The sequence below is a fragment of the Homarus americanus genome, unplaced genomic scaffold (genome assembly GCF_018991925.1).
Source record: "Homarus americanus isolate GMGI-L3 unplaced genomic scaffold, GMGI_Hamer_2.0 scaffold30440, whole genome shotgun sequence".
Lineage (NCBI taxonomy): Eukaryota > Metazoa > Arthropoda > Malacostraca > Decapoda > Nephropidae > Homarus > Homarus americanus.
Window position 1 is genome coordinate 287,572 of NW_024752506.1, and position 24,396 is coordinate 311,967.

Below are 24,396 nucleotides of genomic sequence, written 5' to 3' on the forward strand. Positions count from 1 at the left end.
CTATCGTTAGTGTGTGTGTTTACGTAAGCTAGTATGAAAAGGGCAATTTGCATACCTTGCCTATTGAACTACGAGAGACTAAGTTACTCCGCGGTCATTAGGAGAAGTAATTACAGGTATATATGGATTGGTCACGAAGGTTCAGATTAATGACAAATCAACACATAGATGTGAATAAAATCATTTAAGGATTATTTTTTTCTGAAACTTTTTATTGAATATGAGAAATGACCTACTTGTATATACTTTTAAATTGTGACTATATAATTACTTTATTTATGTTAGAAAATTTTAATTAAAACCGTTAAACTAAGTGACATTAAACCTTGATGTTCCAAGGTAATAATAATGATAATAATAATAATAATAATAATAATAATAATAATAATAATAATAATAATAATAATGGTAGTTGACGAAGTACCTCTCTTCTCTTTACCTCGCTCCCTAGTCACCACCTCCACTACTACCAACCACCACCATTACCCCCATATCCCCCCCTCCTCCACCACCATTACCCCCATATCCCCCCTCCTTCACCACCACCCACCACCACCTACCCCGTCCTCCACCACCACCACCACCCACCTACCCCTGTCCTCCACCACCATCCACCACCACCACCCACCACCACCCACCCCGTCCTCCACCACCACCACCACCACCCACCACCACCACCCACCCACCACCACCACCACCACCACCACCACCACCACACCACCACCACCACCCACCTACCACCACCTCCCACCCACCACCACACCACCACCACCACCACCACCACCACCACCACCACCACCACCACCACCACCACCACCACCCACCACCACCACCCACCTACCCGTCCTCCACCACCACCACCACCACCACCACCACCACCACCACCACCACCACCCACCACCACCACCCACCTACCCCGTCCTCCACCACCACCATCCATCTCCAGTCTTTCGTATGCAAATGAACGGTTCGTGTATTTTTCTATGTTTTTATTTTATGTAATTATTAGAAGGTTGACAGATTATGTAGATTGAGTGGTGTGTGTGTGTGTGTGTCAGTCAGTCAGTTACTTGAACCAGTTAAGCGACCCAGTCATTGAAGAACACTCAGTGAAGTGGATAGTCGGCCACTCAGTAAAGCAACGTCCAGTCGAATTCAACAGTCTCCAAAGAGGTAGCCAGTCATATCAGCTAGCCAGTCAGATCAAAAGCACTTCAGCCAGTCACTTCAACCAGTCAGTCATCTCCGGGGTACAGTAGATAATGCGGGAAGAAAATTAGAATATATACGTCTCTTAAAGTAAGGATAACTACAGTAAGTTCATGATATTATTATTATTATTATTATTATTATTATTAGTAGTAGTAGTAGTAGTAGTAGTAGTAATAGTGGTAGTAACAGTAGTAGTAGTAGTAACAGTAGTAGTAGTAGTAGTAGTAGTAGTCGTAGTAGTAGTAACAGTAGTAGTAGTAGTAACAGTAGTAGTAGTAGTAGTAGTAGTAGTAACAGTAGTAGTAGTAGTAGTAGTAGTAGTAGTAGTAGTAGTAGTAGTATTTAATTAAGACCTGCTCCTGAAGTCGTCGTCAAGGTGTAAAGTGTCCAGGTTTGTCCTTGTACCTGAACGTGTCATCATTAGCTAATATAATTACCTCCGTCATCACCTCCCATTGTAAATAAATACATCACCAATCATCGTCTTGCTTCTGAAATAACTTATATAATATTATTCCTTGTTAACCTTGACGGGTTTAAATGGCTTCGTCGTTGTTCGTGTTAAGAGACATTTAAATCCCCTCGAGGTCTTCTCCTTTCTGCAGTGGACAAGACGGGTCGCAGGAAACGGTGTGTGATTACAAAGTATGTGTTAAACTTTGACTGATAATTCTTCCGGTTGGGGGCGCAGTTTCATAGTTGGTGTTTTCCATAGCTTTTACCAGTGTTTATTTTTTGGTGAAATTGAGGGAAAGACGAGTGTCGGTGTGTAGCAAGACTTGTTATTGTTTTTACTGGTTTGCTTATCTGGAGAAAATTACCCAGAGTGTTTATATTATGACGGGGATTCCCACGTGAACTCAAAGATAGCACGTGTCTTCCCCACCTTAGTGCTGTTGTGGGCGCCTCTCTCCCTCACGCCTCCACTCAACTCTACCTTCTCTCAGCTTCTAACTTATCCTATAGCCAGTCGACGCTCCTGGACACAAACTCTCCATAATACCTCAGTAAATTATCTGCCTGAAAATTAAATGGACGGCGACTCCGGCAGTGGTGCCAGTGAGTGGAAAGTCTGAAGACACCTACAAACTGGGACATCCGCCGTCGTCAGTGCCGCTCCTCTGCCGCCGCTGCCACCTCCGCTGCCACTGTAGCGGCACCGCTACAAGGGAATTACGAGACTTAGGAGTCCCAGGAATCGTGAGAGTGAAGCGGAGAGTGACAGTGAGTCGGCGTTGACACAGTGGCATCTGAGGCACCCAACAGGCAACACCGTCTGGACGCCGACGTGGGTGATGAACTACTCTTGTTTTATCTCCACCCTCACGCCCTCCCTCATAATGCTTCACCTCACACTCCCTCATTCCCTCCCTCTTTCACTCCCTCACTCCATATAATTTTGCTTTTATTATGATTTTTATGTCTTCAGTGATTTATAACAGGTACATTGAGCTCACCTGCGAGAGAGTTTTAACTTCTGCAGGTAACTCAGTTTCGGCTTATCGAATTGCACATAGAATCTGAGGCATCTTAAAGGAGAACCTGCCAGGCTCTACCCTCCATACACCTTAACTTGTTATTAAGCGAAAGAAGTATTAATGTGTTCACCGGGGAACCTAAAACCCCACTGAGGGAGTGACGCTAGTGGCAGAGTGAATCATGTCATGCCCTCGCCACCCGCCTCACCCTCACAGTGCCCGAGTGAAGCACGTTCTCAGTTGATGACAAATGGTATGTGGGTAAATTTATTTGGTCACAAGGGTGCGGCGCTGGGTCACCGAAGGTCACCTGGGTAAGAATCGAACCAATCGGCACATAGAGCTCCTGGTGTCGTCTCTCGCCCGGTGTAAGACGAGTCAGGTTTGGTGTCATAAACTCATCTTTTATTGCATCCAGCTTCTGTATCTCGTAAATGGGTATTTAAATTGAGAATAAAAGCTGTGAAGAGCGGGTAGTGTGTGTGTGTGTGTGTGATACAGTGGTGGACATCTCGGGTAGCGTCGCCGTAGTGTGCAGGTCGATCCAGCCACTAAAGAGAAGACGTGGGGGTGCAGTAGGCGTCAAACTGTGAGGAAAAAAATAGAATATATGTGTATATTGATCTTGCGTCCATTAATTAACCTTATATTCCTTTCAAGAGTAAGAGCATTGAAGATGGTACGAGGTGACGATAGGGAGGCTGGGCTGGGCTGGGTGTGTGCCGCCCGTCCCCGCCTTCGTTAGTGGGCTTTGACAAGGGCTGTCTAGAGTGTCTTGGAGTGTGGAAAAGGGGAGGCGGAGAGACGAGAATTAACAATATCATTGATTTTTCTCTTTGCGTGTGTGTGTGTGTGTGTCTATGTAAGTTTGTGTACGTGTATATGATTGTGCATGAATATATGTGGATGTCGACAGTGAGGTACATAACGTGTTTAGAATATCTTACTGCAGTTTCTTCTAAGGAAGTGTTGGCGCCACAGGTGTTCCCCCCCTCCCCCCACCCCACCCCACCCCACCCCACCCCCCCACCACCTTGAACAGCACGAGGATGACCTACTCTGAGAGGCTCTTATTTTTTCTTATTTTTGTTTCTCTTTTTTCGTCTCCCTTTCCTTCTTTTGTCTTCTTTTTCACCTTATGTTTCATTCTTTTACACTGTCTTATCCATCATCTATTCTTCCTTCATCTCCTCTTCCTCCTCCTACTCCTTACCTTCTACTCCTACTCCTCCTCTTCCTCCTCCTCCTCCTTCTATCTGTCTATGATGGTGGTGATGATGATAGTCGTAGTGGCGGTGGCAGTGATGATGATGATGATGATGATGATGATGGTGGTGGTGGTGCTGGTGGTCTTGGTGGTGGTATAATAATGATGGTGATAGAGGTAATGATGATGGTGGTGGTGATGGTGCAGGTAGAAGACACTTAAAGTTGGCGGTGGAGTATTTGGCGATCCATTTAGAGGGGGCTTGTGTCCTCCGCTCGAGCAGTATCGACCCCCCTGACAAATGGCGAGGTTGAGAAGGCCCCGAGAGAGAGAGAGAGAGAGAGAGAGAGTTTATGGGACGGGATCATTATGCCACACTCAAGGCTGATGTGGTGAGTGGATGCTGTTTCTCTATGTGTGTGTGTGTGTGATCGCTTGGTTGATGGTAGTGTACGTCTTTGAGCGCCCCCTCTCCTTCTCCTCCTCCCCAGATGGCGTTCATTGGCCCAGGTGTTGATTAATCCAGGTGTTAGTGTGTGTTAATCCACTCTTAATTGATCTTATTGATTAGTCCAGGTAATAGTCTTAAATATTGCAGGTGAAGTATTAATTAGTACAGGTATTGTCTCTCATTAATTCAGGTATTATTTTGATTAATCCAGCTACCCAAGGTCCATCTCGAAGACAAAATCCTAATCCCAAACCATTACATAAATCCTACTGATGACAACCCGGTTAATCCAGAAGGTGTCACCAAGGATTTATGCTAAATGATGTCACATTATCCAAGATTTTGATGACATAACAGTTGTGACGTCGGTGACAGTTATGGTATGAGCCCTGACATCATACCAAAGAAAATATCACCATTACCACCTCATATACACTTCTATACACATTTATACACCTCTGAGTCGAAATATATATAGGAATATATGTTGTTTTGATAATAAGTTAATATAAAAGTGTTCATAGACATAAATGAATAAGTGTTAGGTTATCACTCGTGCGTAAAGGCGCCTGGTATAACTTCCTGTTGATTGGTCAGGTCTAGGCCAATTGAAATGCTCGATATGGTTTGATTTATTCAGACTGATTTAATGAGAGGTGTGTGTGTGCGTGTGTCTGTGTGTGTGTGTGTGACGGCATTTTATTAGTGATTATCTTTATTATTAGCGGTTATCTTAGTTATTAGCGAGTATCTTAGATATTAGCGGTTATCTTAGTTATTAGCGATTATCTTAGATATTAGCGGTTATCTTAGTTATTAGCGATTATCTTAGATATTAGCGGTTATCTTAGTTATTAGCGATTATCTTAGATATTAGCGGTTATCTTAGTGATTAACGGTTATCTTAGATATTAGCGGTTATCTTAGTTATTAGCGATTATCTTAGTTATTAGCGATAATCTTAATTTGGTTGCCATATAATTACGATTAAATATCTTACCATCGTTAATAATTATCTTCATTTCCTTGGTACTATATTTACACTTAAGATCAAATTTTATGATCAATTTTAATATTCTCGTTCCTTTATTTACACGTAAGTTAAAAACAAAATAACAATCAAAATTTATCACCATTTATATCAGTAATTAACAGACACCAAAATTATATAGCTGCAGGTGTTTGTTTACCTGTAATAAGAGATTAAAATAATTTGACTAAGGCAAAAATAACAAAATCACAAAAAAAAAAACATTGTCCTTCCACATGTTTTACCGGGTTAGTAAATTCAGGGAAGTCGTATTATGAAACGACCTGAAAATTCTGAAGTGTAAAAGATAGAAATATAATATATAAATAACTCTGTGTGTGTGTTGAGAAAAAAAAATATGACATTAAAATTTCAAACAAGTGAAATCGAATACGCCATGTTCTTCGAATAGACAAGTAGGTTGAATATTAGAAGCTGGCGTGTTTTTGTTTGTTTTGTTTTTTGCAAGTTGGGGAGGTCAGATTACGGTGGTCGATGTGTAATAATAATAATAATGATGATATAATAATAATTTACGGTTTATTAAAAGAGCTTGGCAGCCAGAAGGCTGAAAATATACAGTTACATATTTGGGGAATGGGTTTCGAATTACAGATAATATACAAGTAACATAAGTGACACAAATAAGATATATAATAACTTAGATGGGGATCAGCTCAAACTACAGTGCATTTCAACATAGTGACAGTGCAAGAAGTACTATTTACTGGGAGTGAATACACTGGTTTATTACAAGTTATTGATAATTTTTACAATGGTTGGGACTGGGCTGTTCTTACAGCGATCAGTTCGTGCACCTATGGGCTGGATGCGGTTGTGGTGTCGAACAGCAATTCTCGGGCTAGGGATCTCAGGTGGTAGTAGGAGCCGGTGTCGAGGATGGTGTAGCTTCTTATCAAATTTGCAGATGAGGTCGTGGTGATGGTCAGTGAGAGTCGAAAGGGTCAGTGTGTTGAGCGCTTCTTGATATGTGGAGTAGGAAGGGGAGAGAATAATCTTGCATGTGTGTGTATGTGTGTGTGGGTGTGTGTGTGGGTGTGTGTGTGTGTGTGTGTGTGTGTGTGTGTATGTATCTATGTATGGGTGTCTGTGTTGTTTCTCCGTATGTCCAACCAGTCTTAACCCCCTCCTCCTCCCACCCCTTAAAGCCAGATACTATTGAAGTAGGTAATCTATTGGTCACCACCGACTCCCGTATCCATCATTCACAAATGCCACCTCATCGTCGAGTTCAGATCACAAAACGCCCGCGAAATGTTTACGTCTGTGTGCTAAGCTTTGGCCACTGACGCGAGCAGGTGTGAAATATGTCACGGTACACGATCGATATTCACGGGGATTATGTTCATTTAATTCGTACAGTGATTAGTAATGTCTGTATGTGACTAGTTAAGGTAGAGTCTCAGTGTAATTATATTGTTATAGGTAGAAAATAAAAGTTTCTATTAAAAGCAGAGTCTTAGTGTAAATCGATGCTAATTTTGTTGTCTCCACCGACGACAAATATTATGTTTTTTAAGGACTTGTATCTGGACTCCTGGTGATAAGCTTTTGGTAATAATGATGAGAACAATACATGTATTTTATCTTTCTCCATGTAGCTCACAGAAGTTGATATATAAATGCGTCATATTTAATAATAATAAAAATAATAATGATAATAATAATAATAATAATAATAATAATAATAATAATAATAATAATACTAATAATACAATAGCAATAATAATAATAATAATAATAATAATAATAATAATAATAATAATAATAATAAAATAGTAGTAATAATTAAAATAAACTGGTAATGTTATTAATAATAATAATAATAATAAAAATAATAATAATAATAATAATAATAATAATAATAATAATTTATATAAAACAAATTAGTTACAATAAAAATAATTACAATAGAATAATATTATGTTGTAACAAGTATCATGATGGTGTATTATAGTGTTAGGTACAGAGAAATACCTGAAGACATTTGTACCCATAATGGTGTTTTATGGCGGGCAATAAGGTACTGACACTATACCCAACTCGAGATATTGTGGTGCCCCTTCGTATGATAATTTTTTTACCTTTCATCCATTAATACAAAGATAAGATAGCGGGAGGACTTTGCTTATACCCCTGTAAGTCTTGCTAGGTGATGTTAATGTTACCTTGTGTGATGTTAATGTTACCTGTGTGATGTTAATGTTACCTTGTGTGATGGTAATGTTACCTTGTGTGATGTTAATGTTACCTGTGTGATGTTAATGTTACCTTGTGTGATGTTAATGTTACCTTGTGTGATGTTAATGTTACCTTGTGTGATGTTAATGTTACCTGTGTGATGTTAATGTTACCTGTGTGATGTTAATGTTACCTGTGTGATGTTAATGTTACCTTGCGTGATGGTACTGTGACCGTTGACGAACACCTGTAATGTTAATGACCTTTGACGAATACCTGTGATATTAGTCACGTGTTAATTTAGCGACCTTTCCCGAAATATCAGTCACTCGTAAGAAGTTGGAAATATTTCAGAAGTTAGAATTATTGGGTACAAGTTTGAGCTGTAATGTTTTTGTGACAATAGTGTAGGTGTGTGTGTGTGTGTGATCATCCTATCATCATCATCATCACATTTCTAAAAGGGTCAGCAGGTTTTAACAGGCTGAAAATCATCCATCAATCAGAGACAAACGATCCCAACAACCTAACCTAACCTAACCTAACCTAACCACCAGACGAAGGTATCAAGATAACGAGAAGAAAAAACCCATAACAGTGAAAAAGTATCAAGACCGCGGAACACTAAAAATATCGAAACATGAAAAAAATTTTAAATAAAAAAAATCGCGCATTGCCTCTCATGGTCGTGTCAGTGAGGGAGGGGAGGAGGTGAAGCCCACAGACATGGTGCCAGGTGGCATTTCCCTCACTTGACTAGAATACTGTACAGTATGTGTGTCAAGACGCAGTTATTGCCACCTTGGTCCTCGACTCTGACAATCCTCCTGAAGAGCTTATATCCGGGTAAGATATAAGAGAGGTCCTTGTTAACCGATAATAATGATGATTGGTTTTTGATTCTTGATTATATGATCTCTCTCTCTCTCTCTCTCTCTCTCTCTCTCTCTCTCTCTCTCTCTCTCTCTCTCTCTCTCTCTCTCTCTCTCCGAAATGTAATGAATTGAGTCGATAACGATTGAAAATTTTTCTAGACTAAAATATCAAAGAACTGAAAATTCATGTTTTTGGCTTAGAAATCAAAGACCAAATTGTCGTAACTGAATGATCAAAAGACCGAAATATCAAACTATTCTGAACAAACCAAGACCAAGACCGAAACTAGAGACCAACAGAAGCGTCACTCTCGTAGGCAAGGGGTAGAGAGGGGGTGGTTTGGTGGTCGACATTTGGCGTGCGTGGTGTTGGTGGCCTCAGAGGTGGTCGGGGAGATTCATGCAGAATTCACAGGTGATGGAGGCGCCCTTTAAGACCATCACCTCTGTCGCGATTTACCTACCTGTGTACCGTCACCTGCTAGAGGGTTCCTGTTACGTGTCGTCACCTGCTAGATGGGCCCTGCTGTGTGTGTGTGGGAGGGGGTTATAGCATTTTGGGGGTATAGATCAACACATACATACATACATACATACATGCATACATACATACATGCATACATACATACACCGGCTCTCTATCCAATATAATGAAATAACAACACATTATGCTGTTTACCAGAGAGGTTGGGTTAAGTTAGTGTTAAATCAGGTTAAATTTGGTTAGGCTAATTTAGCTTAGATTTAACTTGGTTAGGTTAACTTAGTTTTAGTTTGGATTGGTTAGCTTATCTTATGTTCGATTAAGTTAACTTAGGTTCGGCTCAGTTAGGTTAGGTTCGGTTACGTTAGCTTAGCTTTAATTAGGTTAAGTTAGCTTAGGTTAGCTTTGCTTTAATCAGGTTAGGTTAGCTGAAGTTAGCTTATCTTTAATTAGTTTAGGTTAGCTTAAGTTCGACTAGGTTAAGTCCGGCCAAGTTAGATTAGTTTAGCGTTAAGGTTAGGTTAGGTTAGTTTAGCTTAGGTTCGACTAGGTTAAGTCCGGCCAAGTTAGATTAGTTTAGCGTTAAGGTTAGGTTAGGTTAGTTTAGCTTAGGTTCGACTAGGTTAAGTCCGGCCAAGTTAGATTAGTTTAGCGTTAAGGTTAGGTTAGGTTAAATTAGCTTATCTTTAATTAGGTTAGTTTAGCTTAGGTTCGACAAGGTTAAAGCCCGGCCAAGTTAGATTAGTTTAGCTTTAAGGTTAGGTTAGGTTAAATTAGCTCATTAATTAGGTTAGGTTAGTTTAGGTTCGACAAGGTTAAAGCCCGCCAAGCTAAATTAGTTTAGCTTTATGGTGGATAATGTTTTGGTGATGCGGAAAATGTGTATAGAAAGACGGGAGTTACGGTGTAAACACGAGATAAAACTACGACAACACGGCCCCTTCATAATGGTGTGTTGGGGAACCCGGTGAGTGTTGTGTAATCCCTCTTTTCCCGACGACCCACAACACTGATAAAATACCCTGAAATGATATGAAACGTTATGTGTTATTATGTTGAAATTGGTGAAAATAGTTTTGTTTAATTTGTTATTTTGGTTGTGGTGGTGGTGGTGGTGGTGGTGGTGGTGATTTTAATAATAGTGGTGGTGTTAGTAGTAATGGTAGCGGTTGTTGTACAGTAGTAGTAGTGGTGGTGTAGGACTTCAAACAGCGAGCCTTCTTCGACATCAGGATTTTTGATCCCATGGCCGCATGTCACCGTAACTTAGCTCTCGATGCTGCACACAGGAGGAGCGAGAACGACAAGATAAGGGAATATGGGGAGAGAATTCAGAACGTTGGTCAGGGCAGCTTCACTCCTCTAGTGTTCATAACCTCTGGTGGGATGGGACCAAGTGCAAGATGTTTCTACGCCAGACTCGCGGAGGTGATCTCCGAACAGAAGCAGCAGCCCTGAAGTTATGTGACAGCCTGGATGAGATGTCGACTGTCCTTCTCTCTCCTTCGGTCGGCTTTGCTCTGCCTCAGGGGTACGAGAGCTTCGGCCCCAAAGCCGACAACAGCTGCAGATATTGACTATGAGGCAACAGTCACTGAATGCCGCATAGATCTGCGGCTCAATTAACTCAACACAGCTGGGTAGCTTCTTATGTATTAGGATATTTATATTAAGGTAATAAAATGGTGGCGAAGGTGTGGCTATAGGGAGAGGCTGGAGGCCATTTGAAAAAAAAAAGTAGTAGTGGTAGTAGTAGTAGTAGTGGTGGTGGTAGGGATGGTACTTGTAATAATATAATAATAATGGTTGTAGTAGTAATAATAGTAGTTAGGTGAGGGAGGAGGGGGGGGGGAGTAAGCTATCGTGCTAACAAGTAGTTGCACCAAACCACAACACGGATGGTTAATGTCTAATTACCTCGTTTGTCCACCCGACAAGGTTTTTGCACGTACTAATTACCCAGCTAGTTCGGTACTATACAACTGTTGTCTATTGTGTTTTTATTGTTCCTATTTTACGTTCCTAGTAGTTGATGGCTTTATTGATTTTTTGTATTTATGTTTCTGGCTGATCCTCATTGAACATCTTGTCACGCGTTTATCCACGTTGATCGCTAACGTTGACCATCAAAAACCCTCACAGTTCCTCGTTAGACCAATACTCTCTCGGTTTTTTTTCATCATTGAACGCCCAGTCACCATGAACGGCCCAGGGTCGTGTGCTGAACGTCACACATGGGTGGCATTTAAGTCACACGTTCATTGATTTTCTGGTGGTGTTAGACTACACCGTTTGTGTGTGTGTGTGTGTGTGTGTGTGTGTTATGCAGCCCGTGTGTACGTTATATACACCGCCATCTCTATGACTACACACGGGAGGTGGAATGGGGAGGGAGGGAAAGAAGTGATAGGGAGGGAGGGATGGATTGATGGAAGAGGAAGGAGAGAAGGGATGGGGAAAGAGGGAGAGAAAGAGAGTGGTGAAACGGAGAAGGAGAATCAGATGGAATGATAATTGTACAATAACAAGAGGGGAAGAAGAAGAGGAAGAGGGAGGGATGGACTGGGTAGTGGAAAGGGGAAGGGGAAGGGGGGTGGTAAGGGAGGCGAAGGGGGAGAGGAAAGGGAGGAGTGTATATGAATTAAAGAGAAGGAATAATAATCTTTCTAACAGGTGATTTAATATTAATCATTAAATTTTTTTCTCATTACAGGTACGCCAAGAAACCGTCAGGTGCGCAGTTTGTGAAGGTCAGTTGAGAGAAAGAGAGAGAGAGAGAGAGAGAGAGAGAGAGAGAGAGAGAGACGCACTTACAAACTCATAATACATACATACATACATACATACATACACAGGCATTTCCAGGCTAGTACAGTGTCTCTCAATTAACAACGAACACCTGTGAAATCATACCTGTCTCGACTTTACCTGACTATGTATTAAACTCACTGTCTCAACATAATAACAGTGACAACGTGCGTGAACTAAAAGAGGGAGGTTAACTAACTACGTATGTGTAGTCGAGCATAAAAATTCCTGTTTACCTGTGTTTAATAACTGTACCCAAACCCAATTATAGGTGACTGTAACGCTATGTATGACTTGTTAATAGGAGAGATCTTTAATTATGTACACTGGTAGTTGTAATTGTGAATAACTCCAGATAGTGGTAGTTGTTGATGTCAGAAGCTATAGATACTTATAGTTGTTGTTATGACAGGTAACAGATAATTATGTGAGGGCATGCAGGTGTGAGGCAGGCAGGTGAGCTTAAGGGAAGCGTCAACACACGAGCTGGGTATTTCCTAGCGTGGCAGGTATGTCACAGCACAGGTATTTCTCACCTGCACCACCACACGGATTATTACAACACACTTCTCAGTTTCCTTACAGTTACCTGATATTTTAAGAGATGTTTCTATACCACTAAATACACGCTGTGGTGAGTATAACTGCCCGGGAGGAGAGTTAAAGACCACAGGGAATAATTTTAACATATAAGGCCCTAGAACTCTCACTTTATTGCTGGTATTTAGGAAGAACATCGCTTAGAGGTCAGTTGAGGTTCCCGGGAGAGAAGCTGTCAGGGTTTCTAAGGAGGTTTGTGATTATTTAGGATCACTACAGATTGAATTTTAGGTTATAGTGGTTCAGCAAAAGGTTGTTTCTATACCCAGGAGGCATGGCAGTAGGTCAGGCTGGTGTGGTAGGTAATTGACACAAGGTAACCAGTACTCGGGTCGACACAACGGTGACCGTGGAACTAGTTATTAGCTGCGTTTAGTCGCTCTTGATAAATTCACTCAAGCGGGAAGAACACTTTCCCGAAAGGACACGTAATGTGGGTTTTGGGTTGACTAAAGCAGTCTTAAACAGCGCCACCACAGGCAAAAGGCGGGCGAACGGTTTGCTTAGCATAGTGTACATAGGCTGTCTTAGAGAACCAACGTATTATATATACTGTACGTGTTGAAGGTGACTCAATGACACAGGTTGAGCGCCTTGTTGTTGTAGCCTCGAGATTTTATTTTATTTATTTATTTATTTATTTTTTTACGGGGATTAGCCCACCCGGGCACTGATCATTGACCCACATCGGGGCCTGGGGGGCAAAAATGTTATAATAATAATAATAATAATAATAATAATAATAATAATAATAATAATAATAATAATAATAATAATAATAATAATAATAATTACAATAATAATAATAATAATCGTAATAATAATATTAAAGAACCATAAACAAATGCAAAAGTGAACAAAAAAGATCAAAAGTGAGAAACAATATATATTGTGTTGTGTTGTCAGTCGTAAGAAAAACAACTGAGACCCTGCAACTGTGTGTAAATGAGGCAGAAAATCAGATCAGCAACCTGGGACTTGGTCACAATTTTCGTGATGCCATATGGCAGCAGGGTCTTCCATTAGACAACACATTATGCTTCCAATATCTTCTCAGGCGGTAGTACCTCCCTGTTTGGTAGCTGCCTATTATCTATTAAATGTATTTGTAATGTATCATATAGGTAGGAGTCGTAAGGGAGGGGCGGAGAAGGGGAAAAGAGAGAGAGAGAGAGAGAGAGAGAGAGGAGGAGGTTGAAGGTGTTGCATAATACTCGACCGTGTAAGGGTGTGGTGGTGGTAGTGGTGGTGGTGGTGGTGGTGAGGAGGAGGTAGAGGGTGAGGTGGGGTGGGGTTGGATGAGGTGGGGATAAATCTCTAGCATACGGGGGGCGGGGAGGTATGGGTTAAGGGGGCAAAGGAAAGATGAGTTAAAAGCGGGGAGGAGATTAATCTTTTAAGTTTGAAAAAAAAGATTATATACATCATATGTATGTCAGGTTCGTATGAGGTCAGGGATATGAAAGGGGGGGGGGGTGAGGGAAGAGGAGGTGAAGGAGGGGGGATGATCTAGCTGTGGTTGTCATTTCTTGAGTGGTGTGTATGCTTTATTAATGTGTTGGCTGGAGAGAGAGATGATTGACAGAAACAGATAGACTTATAGCTAAAGGAGACAGACAGACAGAGAGACAGAAAAGCAGCAGTAAACATAATTATCTCACCACCGTCTCTCTCTCTCTCTCCCTGTGGTGATACAAGTATAGTCTCTCACCCATATTACCGTTGTCTCACCTGGTCTCTTTACACCTTAACTCACCTCACCTGTCGGGGGCTTCAAATTATCGAAGACTCACGAGAGAAAATAATTCTTAGCTACGGTAAAATCTTATGACAATTTCGACGACTTTCTGAGCTTTGTATTGGTTTAAAGGAGTCGGTAATATATGTTAATGGGAATATGTAACGTGGGAACTTAAGATGAACTGAATTCACTGACACCATTCACACTATTGACTGAAAGGATATTTTTTTTCTTCCTACCATTCTGCTAAAGGAACGTGCGAAGGAACACTAAACGATGAGTGAACTGAAAAGGGATGAATACGCTACCCTTTTTAATTTTCATTTATACGTGTTTATTGAAGAACTTAAAACTACAGCAGTCATGTTGCTCAGGTTCCCGATACAGTAGGAAAAATATTTATATATTTTTTTATTTTTTTATGAATTTTGTAATGTATTTTATCGATTGAGAAAGATGAATTATGTTAATACAGCACACAAGTGAAATACAGTTTAAACTTACGAGAGTCCTGTAAGCAGAAGCGCCTAGACATTACTGTGTGTTTAGGTCGGTTACACTACAAAATCATGGAACATCATCTGAAAATAATCATATGACGTAATAAATAAACGTAGGAAAATTATTATCGATAAATATAAATAAAATACAACTTATCGGTTTATAAAATATACTATTTTTTATGTATTTATTCATTTATTTGATTTTATTTATTTTTTATTTGTTTTAGAATTTGTGTGTTTAGTGTTAACTGAACTGTGACGGATATTCAAGTTTAGGTGGAATAGTTGGCAGCGGTCAACCCAATATAGTCAAGATTGGCCTTCTAACACGTGTACCTGTGATTATAACATCACCTGGGGGACGCTAGGTAAGGTGTTGGCCAGGTGGGTAGGTGTGGGTATTGTCAGGTGGTGTTGGAAATACCAGGTTAGTACATTACACGGTGTGATGTTCAGATGGTGCCTCATAAGGTTGTCAGATGGTGTGATGTGGTGTTGGCAGATGTTGTGAGGTTGTCAGATGGTGTTATGCGGTGTTGTCAGATGGTGTTATGCGGTGTTGTCAGATGGCATTATATTATGTTTCCCGCATGTGTTTTGTCGTGTTAGGGTAAATTGTGTTGTGGTGTATTGTGTTGTCAAAACTTGTGCTAACAATGTGTGTATGGTGTTGTCAAGGCAATGTTGTGACAGCGCTTTGTTTTGTGTAGTCAACATTTGCTGTATCGTAAGGGTTTATTCTGTTGTCAGGGCGTGTGTTGTGTTGTCAGGGCGTGTGTTGTGTTGTCAGGGCGTGTGTTGTGTTGTCAGGGCGTGTGTTGTGTTGTCAGGGCGTGTGTTGTGTTGTTAGGGCGTGTGTTGTGTTGTTAGGGCGTGTTTTGTGTTGTTAGGGCGTGTTGTGTTGTTAAGGCGTGTGTTGTGTTGTTAGGGCGTGTGTTGTGTTGTCAGGGCGTGATGTGTTAGTCAGGGCGTGTTTTATGTTGTTAAGGCGTGTGTTGTGTTGTTAGGGCGTGTGTTGTGTTGTCAGGGCGTGTTGTGTTGTTAGGGTGTGTGTTGTTGCGTGTAGTCAGGGCGTGTTGTTGTTAAGGCTGTTGTTAGGGCGTGTTGTGTTGTCAGTTGGCGTGTGTTGTGTTGTTAGGGCGTGTGTGTTGTGTTGTTAAGGCGTGTGTTGTGTTGTTAGGGCGTGTGTTGTGTTGTTAGGGCGTGTGTTGTGTTGTTTGTGGTGTTGTTAGGGCGTGTGTTGTGTTGTTAGGGCGTGTGTTGTGTTGTTAGGGCGTGTGTTGTGTTGTTAGGGCGTGTGTTGTGTTGTTAGGGCGTGTGTGCTGTTAGGGCGTGTGTTGTGTTGTCAGGGCGTGTGTTGTGTTGTCAGGGCGTGTGTTGTGTTGTCAGGGCGTGTGTTGTGTTGTCAGGGCGTGTTGTGTTGTCAGGGCGTGTGTTGTGTTGTCAGGGCGTGTGTTGTGTTGTTAGGGCGTTGTGTTGTGTTGTCAGGGCGTGTGTTGTTAGGTGTGTTGTGTTGGCGTGTGTTGTCAGGGCGTGTTGTGTTGTTAAGGCGTGTGTTGTGTTGTTAGGCGTGTGTTGTGTTGTTAGGGCGTGTGTTGTGTTGTCAGGGCGTGTTGTGTGTTAGGGCGTGTGTTGTGTGTTAGGGCGTGTGTTCTGTTGTCAGGGCCTGTTGTTAAGGCGTGTGTTGTGTTGTTAGGCGTTGTTGTGTTAGGGCGTTGTTGTTAGGGCGTGTTGTGTTGTTAGGGCGTGTGTTGTGTTGTTAGGGCGTGTGTTGTGTGTTTGTCAGGGCGTGTGTTGTGTTGTTAAGGCGTTGTGTTGTTGTTAGGGCGTGTGTTGTGTTGTTAGGGCGTGTGTTGTGTTGTTAGGGCGTGTTGTGTTGTTAGGGCGTGTTGTGTTGTTAGGGGCGTGTGTTGTGTTGTTAGGGCGTGTGTTGTGTTGTCAGGGTGTGTTGTGTTGTCAGGGCGTGTGTTGTGTTGTTAGGGCGTGTTGTGTTGTTGTGTTGTGTTGTCAGTCAGTGTGTTGTAGGCGTGTGTTGTGTTGTTGTGTTGTGTTGTTAGGGCGTGTGTTGTGTTGTCAGGGCGTGCGTTGTGTTGTCAGGGCGTGTGTTGTTGTGTTGTGTTGTCAGGGCGTGTGTTGTGTTGTTAGGGCGTGTGTTGTGTTGTTAGGGCGTGTGTTGTGTTGTTAGGGCGTTGTGTTGTTAGGGCGTGTTGTGTTGTTGCGTGTTGTTGTTAGGGCGTGTTGTGTTGTTAGGGCGTGTGTTGTGTTGTTAGGGCGTGTGTTGTGTTGTTAGGGCGTGTGTTGTGTTGTTGTGTTGTGTTGGGCGTGTTGTGTTTGTGTTGTGTTGTCAGGGCGTGTGTTGTGTTCTTAGGGCGTGTTTTGTGTTGTTAGGGCGTGTGTTGTGTTGTTAGGGCGAGTGTTGTGTTGTTAGGGCGTGTGTTGTGTTGTTAGAGCATGTTTTGTGTTGTTAGGGCGTGTGTTGTGTTGTTAGGGCGTGTATAGTGTTGTTAGGGCGTGTGTTGTGTTGTTAGGGCGTGTGTTGTGTTGTTAGGGCGTGTGTTGTGTTGTTAGGGCGTGTATAGTGTTGCAAGGACGTGTTTTATGTTACTAGGACGTGTTTGGTGTTGCTAGGGCGTGTTTTGTGTTGCTATGACGCGTATTGTGTTGCTAGGACATGTTTTGTGTTAAAAAAAATGTATTGCGTTAGTAAGCCGTACATTGTGTTGTTAAGACGTGTATTGGGTTGCTAGGACGTATATTGTGTTGTTAAGACGTGTTTTGTGTTGCTAGGACGTGTGTTGTGTCCTGGGATGTAACATACTTCAATGGTGTTGGTAAGGTGACAGTGACGTGTTTTTTGTTACCTTACAGTATGTATACCTCAGTGCCGTCATATGCGACTCGGAGGCCCTTATTACTTCCAGGTGATCACACGGCCAGGTAGAAACACCGTAAACACTCTAATCAAACATATATGATCTGTATAATCGTCCACTTTGTGTATTCTGTCTTTTACGTGTTATCTGATGCGTGTATCTGAGTCTTTATTGGCTGCCGTCTTGGAGAAAACCTGCACTCTGATTGGCCGTCTTCTTATCATTGTCGCTTTTTAAACGTCTCCTCGGCCAGTGGTGTGGCTCAGAAACTTGGAGAACACGCCCACCTTTCCTTCGTCATGTTTCAGAAGAAAAAAGAAAAGAATAATAACATTAGAGATTAGTTTTGGTATTCGAGAGTCAGGTTAGGCAATTGTCGGTGGGGGGATTTGGTTTATTTCTTCACTTCTAGGAGATGCAGTTGGTATTTCTCAGAGATTTCATTTGAGCAAGGACTGCTTTAGTGTGTACGTGTGTGTGTGTGTGTGAGAGAGAGAGAGAGAGAGAGAGAGAGAGAGAGAGAGAGAGAGAGAGAGAGAGAGAGAGATTATTGGTATGATCAATTGGACAGGTGTCAGAATAGACAGGTTGACCACGACAGTGATAAACAAGTAAACAAAATAACGATAGACAGGTGTTCACGGCTACGACAGACAAACGCACACAGTAGCAATAAACAGACAGGTGCAGATAGCGATATACTTACAGACAGCGGCGATAAACAGGTAGACAGCGGCGATAGACAGGTACAGTCAACGGCGATTGACAGATACACACAGCAACGATAGACAGGTACAGTTAGAACCGATAGAGAGTTACAGATAGCGGCGATAGACAGAGACAGCAGCGATAAACAGGTATAGACAACAGCGATAGACAGATGGACAGGGGAGGGAGGGTGCACGGTCACCTGGCATCCGCTGTCGATAAAAATAACTTGTTACTGTCCACCTCCGGCCCAGGTAGTGTGTGTGTGTGTGTGTGTGTGTGTGTGTGTGTGTGTGGCAGTGTTATCAACTTAGTCTCACATCTATCTCTCCCTTTAAGGTCTTATTAAATACACTTCTTGAGGGTTTCTTATTTATTGTCATTAGTCATACTGTTTACGAGGAGATGCTGTTATTTTATTATTATTATTATTATTATTATTGGTAGTAGTAGTAATAGTTGTAGTAGTAGTAATAATAATAATAGTAGTAGTAGTAGTATAGTACGTAGTAGCATTAGTACAGTAGCAATAGTAGTAGTAGTATAATAACAGTAGTAGTAGAAATATCAGTAATAGAAGTAAAAATAGTTGTTTACACTGTGTTGTTATTATTATGCCCAAGTATTTAGTATGACACATGTAGCTCGACGCATCACAGACCTCTTTAGATGTTACAGCCTTTGTTCATGCGGGAAAACCCCCTCCAGAGCCTCGACTGTGTGCTGCTGTACTGTACCTGTGTTGAGAAGAAGGTGGGGAAGCCAACGAACCAGCCAGCCATCTGTGTGTAATAAAATAATAATAATAATAATTAACGGTTTATTGAAAAAGTTCTGCAGCCCGAAGGCTGAAAATAAACATTGGACATAAATGACTTATTACATACATTGGTGGTTTAACAAAAGCCTTCATTAGAGAAAGGTGTGTGTGTGTGTGTGTGTGTGTGTGTTAAGATTATCAAGAGCTATTTTTATTTAATCTATTCTTTTTTTTTACATTTTCTTTCATAATTAACATCACAAATTATGTTATTACTCAACCACATTATTTTTTTATTACCTAATTAAGTTATCTCTTGTCTACCTTATTTATTTTATTTTATTTTTTTTTAGGAATTACTTTTAATTTGGATGTCATTAAAAATTATCGCCTGTACAGCATCAACTGAAAAAAAAGCCTATATTTTGCTCTTATGCTGTACCGTCCTCACTATCTGCAATAACACACCATTATCATCGATATATCTAATTCATTTATACAATTATCATTAACATATACTCCTTGATATTTCACCATTGACCCCTAAAGTGGTAAAAGGCTTCCCTCCTAATAATCACCCTGCATTAACCGCAATAAAATACCTTAAGTGATATTTTATTCTCAGATTTAAATTCCTCCATCAGTATACTTATAATATTGATTAGATAATGTTGGTGATATTATACACAGCCTCACTCTTCACCTCTAACCTAATGTGGAACAAATCGCCACAACCACTTCAAGTTGTTGATGTCTTTACAATGTTCAGGTTCCCCGTCAGGAGTTCTCGGGTGGGTTTTATTGTGTTTATGGTCGGGTCTTTTTCTGTTGTTTCTCGTTTGATTTTTTTTATTTTTCGTTTTTTGTTTTTTTAGATTTTAAGGAATTTTGAGTTTTGTTTTAGGTGTCAAGGGTACTGTATATAGTGTGTTTGGTGGTATGATTAATAGTAGGCCTACTCCGTGTACTACGAATTGATATTACATTACGCCTCCTCTCCCTTCCTCATTTCTCTTTCTCCTCCTCCTCCTCCTCTTCCTCCTTCTTCCTCCTCCTCCTCCTCCTCAACACGGAGACTAAAACCACAAGTAATTTTTTTTTTTTTACACCTACAAACTTCATCATCATCGATATATTATTTAGCGGTGATGGGGAGAAAGTTAACGGGGTGGGGAGGGATAAACGAGTATTTATGAGGAACCTGTTTATGAATGGCTAAACGAAGGTAAAGTTGCTAAGTAAGCGTAAAGTTGCTAAGTTAGTAGTGGGTGGGTGGGTGGTCTGGTTTGGTTCATTTAAAGAGTTAATACAGAGGCTTAGATTAACTTTTGTAACGGTGGTTATGGTGAATTTTAACAACCATGGTTTTTTTATTTTTTTTTTATTTTATATATTTTTAAGTTTCACCTAAAGTACTCTTACAACCTCTATGTCATTCCACCATCAACAAGTACACCGGATAAGTGTACTCAAATATTACAGAGTACACGAAGGGTATACTGTACAATCCTCCACTCAGGTAGGGAATCGAACCCATGACTATATGATTGTTGAGTCAAACCTTCTAACTAATTGTTCCTGTATAATAACAAATAAGAATAATACTGTACTTCTTTATGATATGTTTTATTTGATCATATTACAGACTAAACAACATATATTACATAACCCATTACAGTGTAGACGAATGTAGTGAAGATGTGAGAAATGAGATGTTTAAGCAGACAGGTGAAATAATACGAGACATTTATACGTGTTGTGTTTTATGGAATAATTGTATGTTGATGTAACGTCATGTTGTATGTTGATGTAACGTCATGTTGTATGTTGAGGTAACGTCATGTTGTATGTTGATGTAACGTCATGTTGTATGTTGAGGTAACGTCATGTTGTATGTTGAGGTAACGTCATGTTGTATGTTGAGGTAACGTCATGTTTAACGTCATGTATGTTAGTAACGAATGTAGTGTTGTATGTTGATGTAACGTCATAATGAGATGTTGAGGTAACGTCATGTTGTATGTTGAGTAACGTCATGTTGTATGTTGAGTAACGTCATGTTGTATATTGAGGAGTAACGTCATGTTATACGTCATGTTGTATGTTGAGGTAACGTCATGTTGTATGTTGAGGTAACGTCATGTTGTATGTTTGTATGTTGTATGTTGTAACGTCATGTTGTATGTTGATGTAACGTCATGTTGTATGTTGAGGTAACGTCATGTTGTATGTTGATGTAACGTCATGTTGTATGTTGAGGTAACGTCATGTTGTATGTTGAGGTAACGTCATGTTGTATGTTGAGGTAACGTCATGTTGTATGTTGAGGTAACGTCATGTTGTATGTTGATAATGTTTTTTATGTAGTTTTGGTGTCACTATAAAAACATTGGTCATAGTCTATGTTTATTGGTGACCATATGTACGGCAGGCGTCTCTTGGGAACACCTGTAGTCACTCACCTGTGCTGTTTACCTGTACATTAGTTACCTGGTGATCATGTGTCAACAGTACATATATGTGTCCCAATTATTATTATTATTATCATTATTATTATAGTTATTATTTTTATATTATTAGTATTACAGCATTATTATTATTATTATTATTATTATTATTATTATTATTATTATTATTATTATTAAGTAGAAGATATCAGCCACTTCTGCGTTAATTTATTGGTTACATTGCCCTCAGAGGTTGATGAAAGTGAAAAAATTTTGCATATCACTTTTCTCATTTATTATTCACACCGACGACATTACACGACCAGTGCAGTGTGTAGTGAGTCCCTAGTGTCTTGTGAAAAGTAAAAAGAGTAATTAAATATTAAAGGTGTGTGTGTGTGTGTGTGTGCGTCAGTCATTCGTGAGCAAAGAACGACATTTAAACTATGAATATTAGATTTTGAAAGAGAAATATTAAGCTGGTTTATTTTATACAGGGTTTCATTATTACACGTTTAAAGGTGACTTGACTTAACCTCTCTCTCTCTCTCTCTCTCTCTCTCTCTCTCTCTCTCTCTCTAGTGATAAGAATATAAGGGTATGTTAATATAAGCGGCTGGGAGATTCCTTCATTATGCGGAAGGACGTGTGCTAGGAGAAGGCTAGGTGGTGGAGTCCTTGCTGTGACCTCCTCCTCCTCCTACTCTCTGTCTTCCCTTTTTCTTCCTTCTCTCAATCCTCTTTTTCTTCCTCTCTTACATATTTAATACTCATTCTTCTCTATATCTCCTCTTTATCCTCCTCCTTCTCCACCTCCCTTATACATGAATAGAGATACATATAATAACTAAAGGTAAATGAAGAAATACCCCCTGTAGACGAGGTAGAAATAAAATAATTAGAAGATGATGAAATTGAAAATACACAGATGAAGTATTTGATAGATAAATGAAGTGAGATTAAACGGTAGATGATATAGATAATGGTAGATACATTTGAAGTAGAAAAGAAGTAGATGAAATAGATTATGTAGATGTAGTAGATTTACTTAGTTTTTTTTTAAGATAACTGTGTCATTTTAACGAAGTGGGTGGGTGTGTGTTTGTGTGTATTTGTGGGTTGGTTGCTGGGTAGGTATTTATGTATGTGGGTTTGTGGATGAATGTGGATGTATGTGTATGTATGTGGGTTTATGTGGGTTTGTGGTTGGGTATGAATATGTGGGTAGATGGGTATGGTAGCGTGAGGGTGGATGATGTATGAGATGTGGCAGACTAGACATAAGAGCTTAGATGTATACAGTACGGTAGATTTTCCTCGTTACTGAAAGACGTAGAAATACTCTTAACTGGTCGACTTTCGCTAACCTAAACATAACCTAACCATAACATAACCTAACCATAACATAACCTAACCTAATCATTACACTTACAGAAAATTTTTTTACTTCAACACTTAAAGAAGGTAGAAGCTGATACTGAAGAGAGAGGGAGCCAGCGAAGACCTTGGGGGACGCCCAGGTTGATGACGCCAGATAAGAAGAGGTAGTCTTGGTTAGGTACAATGAAGGTCTTTACTTCTAACAGCAGGAGAATAACTAAAAAGAATAATACATGTGAAGATTATAGATTAGGTTAGATTAGGTTCGGTTTGGTTAGGTTAGGTTTGGATAAGTTAATCTTACGGTGAATATGGCTAAGGTGTTTAATTTTCAGTGATCTCATTAACATTTAGGGTTGGTAATGATAGAGATATTATTACTACAGATACAGTATACGGTCTAGGGATATTCCAAGGGGCCAAATAATGATATATATCGAATGTGTTGGACTTAAGTGTGATTGTTTGAAGTTTGTCCGGCCATTCCGTTGTAGTAAGGTTGACGTTCACTTTATCGAGATCTAGAGCAGCTGAAGTTCGGGTTATCCAAGTCTAGATTTCCTTCTCTCAACCCTCTTTCTCCTCTTCTTGATTTATTTAATACTCATTCTTCTCCTTCTGTTTATCCTCCTCCTCCTCCTCCTCCTCCTTCGTCTTCTCCTCCTTGTCCTGTATACGTCGATAGAGATATATAAAGTAACTCAAGATAGATTAAGAGGTAGACCAGGTAGATATAAGGTAATTAGAGGAATATGATTTAGTTGAAGTTTCAGGTCACACACAGTTTAAGTGGACGTCTCTCACTCTTCTTCTCCAATGTTTTAGTTTTTCTATTTTTCTCTTTATTATTTTGTTTACACATTTACGACGCGGCAAAGGTGTAGATTCCTTTTTCGACATGCAATATAACTCAGAATTTTAATATCAGCATGAAGCCTTATCAGGAATTTAGTTTTTACGTTGGAGCTTGAGATAAACATGCCTCCCTCCCGTCAACAACTGAGCTGACCTATCTCAAAGGTACAATTGTTGTTCTCTCACACCTCCCTAAACACCCCCTCCCCTCCCCCCACAAACACACTACAGTCCCCTCTCTATCACCCCACGACAAACACTGGCCTGAAAACTTACGATAAAAGCCACCAGCCAATCGTAACTTGCCAACGGTTAATACCAAAGGAATTTCACCAATCAGAGGCCATTATTATCATCCCTGCTTTAAAACCTGCCAACCAGAGCCGCTCTTTTACGCTAACAGGAGTGGAATTATTGGTGCTTCGTGTGCTGGTAGTGGTTGAGGGAAGTGCTATCTGGATCTCTTGATAAACACGTGATGTGACTGTGCACGCACACACACACACACACACACACACACACACACACACACACACACACACACACACACACACACACACACACACACACGCCCTCATAACACCATCTGTGAGGGAGTTTCTACACTACGTGTCTGCTGTTCAACACCTCAGCTCACAAGATCTACGTGACCTCCGCTGTAAACATTAATCTGTATGTTCACTGTATGTTCCTTCACCTTTCTCTAATGAAGGCTTTTGTTAAACCACCAATGTATGTAATAAGTCATTTATGTCCAATGTATATTTTCAGCCTTCGGGCTG

General features: G+C 40.5%; 1 protein-coding gene across 1 annotated transcript in view; it reads left to right on the forward strand.

The window, feature by feature from the left end:
* Positions 1–2,370: 2,370 nt before the first annotated feature.
* Positions 2,371–24,396, forward strand: part of LOC121855124 — a 60,293-nt gene continuing 38,267 nt past the window's right edge. The window contains exons 1-2 of the mRNA XM_042349989.1: positions 2,371–2,500; positions 11,653–11,689. The gene's annotated coding sequence lies outside the window, so the exon portion shown is untranslated. The remainder of the gene's footprint in view (positions 2,501–11,652; positions 11,690–24,396) is intronic.